Source organism: Triticum dicoccoides, chromosome 5B, assembly GCF_002162155.2.
Source record: "Triticum dicoccoides isolate Atlit2015 ecotype Zavitan chromosome 5B, WEW_v2.0, whole genome shotgun sequence".
In the NCBI taxonomy this organism is placed as follows: Eukaryota; Viridiplantae; Streptophyta; class Magnoliopsida; order Poales; family Poaceae; genus Triticum; species Triticum dicoccoides.
In genome coordinates, this window is record NC_041389.1 from 561571199 (window position 1) to 561576412 (window position 5214).

At 44.3% G+C, this 5214-nt stretch overlaps 1 pseudogene; it reads right to left on the reverse strand.

The window, feature by feature from the left end:
* Window positions 1–514: 514 nt before the first annotated feature.
* LOC119306151 lies at window positions 515–4201 on the reverse strand (annotated as a pseudogene).
* Window positions 4202–5214: the final 1013 nt, after the last annotated feature.

The window sequence follows — 5214 nt, forward strand, 5'->3', positions numbered from 1 at the left end:
TTGAGGTGTGCTATTCAGTATCAATGACAATTATTTTCTATTGTGTTTGTTATCTACATAGCCTAACTTATGGTGCACTTGTATTTACTTAATGTTGATTTTCAATTTGAAAACCCACGCCCATGTACTTAACACCATCATAATTAACACAACATGAAAGAAAGCTAGCTCATTCTATTTTTCAAACAAATCCAGACACAACTTTTATTTCAATAAAAATAGATGAAATGGAAAGAGCCATACGGGGTCAAGGAAGATAAAAAAGATAGGCTGAAAAGTTATGAAAACAATGAGAAAACAAATAGGTAAGTGTGTATCATATATGCAATCTTCTGAAGTCATACAAATATATGTGCACCTGAAACCAATAGAAAAAAAAATAGACCCGAACTTTCAGAAAAAAAATGTGTGCGATTGTACTTTAGTAGACCATATTTCTTAACAATAATGTACAAAAAATATTTCTTCTAAGTCAAGTACGTGAACATAGGAAGAACAACAACTACTGATGGATTTATGAAGTATCCGCGACAAAATCTTGTATCACGGTTCGTACTGCAATGGGAATTCTCACCAAGTGGGTAGTTGCAACCGACTGCCATGTCAAGCTCCCGAAGGTGTACCCACCCTGCACCTTCTGCCTTGCCGTGAAAGCCACTTCGAACATCATGCTTTTGGTACCACCTTTGGTGAAACTGATCACGGATGGCACAACAGAGAATGCTACTCCAGCTGGAGCCTCAACCACTGCTCGGTAAGTCACTTCCATTGGCCCGACGTTCATGACAGTGCGTCGGACCAGAACGTAGTCCTTGAGGTTTGGCACCACAATTGACGGGAGATTGAGGTGGAGCTGGTTTTGCTCGCATTCGTCTAGTGATAATCCAAGCTGGGTGCACTTTAAAAACTTGATGTAGTCTCCTGTGTCCACGTCATAGACCAGGCCGGGGTCGGCAGCCCTATTTGGGTCCATATGGCCACCGCCGAAGTCAAAGGGGTCGGCAAGCTTCCTTGTGGCGCCTTCTGCTTGGATCGGCATACCAAAACGATCAACCACTGATGCTGCAACAATTATCATATCCCCAAAAAACAAGGATAAGGTTAGCCATTGTTTTGGAAGGAGTGAATATTATCTTTTCGTGAGTGCATCTACCGGTGGTGATGATAGCGGACTTGAGCATTGCAGGCGACCAATCAGGGTGAACTGACTTGAGCAGCCCGATGACCGCCGACACATGAGGACATGCCATGGACGTCCCAGACAGTAACATGTAGGATCCTCGCACGGCCGCCAGTATGCTAACTCCGGGTGCAGCTATGTCAGGCTGCATTTCAAGGAAGGGTAGGTAAGTAAAAAAGCACTGCAAGTAGATACTCCAGTCTATTAGGGCCGATGGACGGAGCTAACTAAAGTAGATAGGGAGCACCTTAAGTGTGCCAGGGAACAAGGGGCTAGGTCCTCTTGACGAGAAAGAGGCGACCCTCGGTGACAACACCTTATTGCCAACAACGGTCATGGCAGGGGACACTTTCACCACGGGATTCCTAGCATGACACAAGGCATCAGGGTAAGAACTCTTCCAGAAGAAATCTAAGTAATTAAGTGAGATAGTCTTCTTCATCCTGTTTGTGCAGGCTAATATACACGCACCCTGTGAGGCGCCAGTACGATAGGATTCGTTGCGCGATCTCGAAATCCACAAGCACGCAAGGCATGATACCATCGCACGCGTCCAGGGTGTCAAGGTCGTTGTCGGCATGCTGCGCGAAGATTAGCCCCCTGGCGCCGGCTGCCACGGTGAAGTTGATGGCTGTAAAGAGTGATAACCGAGGCGGGGCTGGTGCATAGCACAATACGACTTTGCCTGTGATGTTGCTCGACACAAGTGACGCCGCGGAGCAGCTACAAAAATTATTGAGATGATGCTAAGTTTGTCAAAGTACCGATACACACCATTACTCAATAATTACATACCTTCGCGCATAAATAAGGTCTTCAAAACTATAGCTGGTCACAGATGTATCGTAGTAAAGAGATTGCCCCTGCGTTTCAAATAAAATTTATGGAAAATTGAAGAGTATGTCTCAAGAATCCACATAGACGGCACATATTAAATCTTCCATATCGAAATGTACTGTCTATTAGGTATGTCCCAGGTCAAACATTCCTAAGTATGACCGACATGGGAGGGGCTTGGCTATAATTCAGAATACACGATTACATGTTTGTGCTCACATTTTTATATGGTAGCTACTATATATCTTTCTATACGCTTGGGCCAAGAGTTTTGAGTATTGGGTATATCTTCTTTTTATCAAAAGTTTTCATCATAGAAGAAGATATCAACATCTACATTAACAATTAAATACAATATAAAAAGTCCATTTTATGATGGATTCAATGATATTATTATATAAACACTGATGATTATTTTTATATATTTGGTCAAAGTTTACAAAGTTTGATTATGGCAAAACGAATATGCACTCTATTTTAACAAGACGAGAATATAATTAGTTGAAAATCATCAATAAATACGCACATACCATCAAATTTTCCTTGTTCCCAAGAGAGATTAGGGTGGGGAAAACTCGGTCAATCGTGCTGGCGGCCACCGTGGTGACCCATGGCACGGCGTTTGACACTGTCTGCGGCACAGGGCCATTATTCCCGCCGGAGAACACGACAGAGATCCCCTGTAGCACGGCGTGCAACGTCCCTGGGTACTCGTGGCCGGCGCCCCCTCCCAGCGAGATCGACAGAACGTCCACGCCATCTTGTATGGCGTCATCGATGGCAGCAAGAACCGTCGCATCGGGGCAGCCCACACCCACCCAGCACACCTTATAGATGCCCAGACGCGCGCGCGGCGCCCCGCCACGCGCCACACCAGTGGCTAGGCCTCCCCCGTAGCCCACACCCTCCACCTGGCAGCCGGCAATAGTCGATGCAACATGCGTCCCGTGGCCGTTGAAGTCCCTAGGCGACATGAGGTCCCTCTCGAGAGCTTCTGTGCTGATGCCACGGCCGTACCACCGGGCGCCGATGATCTTCCGGTTGCAGCTCTTGGCGCTGAATGCTTCGCCGGTTTGGCACGTGCCTTTCCACCGTGCAGGTATCGGTCCATACCCATTGTCATCAAAGCTTGGTGATTCAGGCCATATGCCTACAACACACATGCAGGCTTGGATCAGCCAGTATATTGATGATGCACTTATGATGAGCCAAAGGCATGAGGTATCTCCCTATTCAGAAAAACTAGAGTTAGGTGAGAAAATGGCAAACCTGTATCAACCACACCGATGATAACATCTTCACCGTAATTTGCTTTTTTCAGGAGGCCCGTTTGTTGTTGTTGGTTGTTATCATAGCCAAGGCCAAGAAAGTCCCAGCTCTGAGTTGTGTGCACTTGGTGGTAAGTGTTAGGCTCCACACTGATGACTTCCGGGAATTCTACACTTGGAACATGTTCCTTAGTTTGTATCCATCAGGCAAGACAACATGTTCTTATATTGTTTATTGAAAACCTTTTTGCATCACAACGTATCTAGTATTCTTTTTTTTTGCGGGCAAAAACGTATATAGTCTGATGTACCTGGTATCATTATGATACTAGTATGCGTGTCTTTTATAAGAAAAGTGCTAGACAACATGGTGAATGATTCCGTCTCAGATTTGATTGATTGTTACCTATAAGTGTCTCGGCTTGAGAATCGGTCAGCATTGCTGCAAAACCAGAGAATCCGTGCTTGTAACTGTAAACTATCGACTTCAAGGCTTCATCCTTGCTGTTTCAAGGAAAACAAAGAATGAGTAACCACTTGTGTTTTGGGGTGTCCTGTACTTATCAGAACGCAATTTGAGCTAGCATCTAGTACCTTCCAAAAACAGAGGTTAGTAGGTCATGGTGGGACGCAGTGACCATGGACGGATCATCATGTTTCTTCTCTCCCATATACACAATATAGAGCTGAAGCGTATTTTTATCAGAAAGGTTTCATGAAACAATTTCAGAACAAGTGGAGTAAATAAAAGTAGTTTCTAAAAAAAAAGAGTAAATAGAAGTAGTAAGCAGACAAAAGCAAAACCAAATCTTGGAGGAAGCATCGGTCTTACTGCTTTGCTGGAGGCATTAGCCGAAGGAGACAGCAGTGTCACCAGTAGTAGCAGAACCCAAGAGAAGACTGTCCTCAAATACATGTCTGATTTCGAGAAGAATACGATGTAGCTGTTGTCTCTCGGCAGGGTAAAATGTCTGCTCTCGTTAATTTGTACACATATATAGCAGCCAGGGACAACCATGGATGTGGTGCAACATGCTAGAGCAGTTCAAACGAACTTGTTCGTGTGCTGTAAGGCACATGCTTTGATCAGGTCTACCACAAATCAAACAAACTACTCGTATATAAATATTGTGGTTTCTGATGTAATTTCTACTACCATACAAGCTTCTGCTGCTCATTGGGCATAGACGCAGGATGTGGGTGATAAATTAATAGGTCTCGAGTAGGTGTTACGTAAGAACTAGAGTTGACAAATGTGATAGATCTGGTAGTAATAGACTTCCTGCAAATTGAAACATTACACGGGCAAGGACAAGGTTAATATGTCTGGCTCATACGTTTCTTCAACTGGAAAAATTTCAAGGACGGCGACACTTTCAAATAATTTGTGCTGACGTATATGGTGATGTGATAACATCTATAATTAAGTGAGTTTTTTAAGGTGTATATAAAGTGTTACTTTGTTTGAAACGTTCCAAGGTAAAATAATTCTTGGCTAATCTGTTTCTCCAATTGGCAAATTGACAAATACGATAACTCTCTCGATCAATATGAGTTGACGTATCATGGTTGGTCACCTATATATTTTTTGCGCCGTTTACTTCATCAAGACGTCGTTGTTCGAGTTCCTTTCACAGTTTGGGTGTTGCCAACGATGAGGGTTGATGTTGATCGTTGCTGCCGCATCTTGTTTATTGCTGCGGCATGACTATTGGAGGTCATTTATTTGTTTTACTTGGCTGTGTGTAACATCGCTGTCTCAACCAGCTCTTGGCATTATGTTGCTACAAAGGTCAAATGTACTTGTTAGTGCATTTACAGTCGGGGCGCCTTATACTTGCCGCATACGACCGGGCGGACCGTCCGGTCACGGTCCGGTCGCAAAATTTCGACCCAGACGGGCAGGGGCGGAGGCAATAGGGGGGCGAG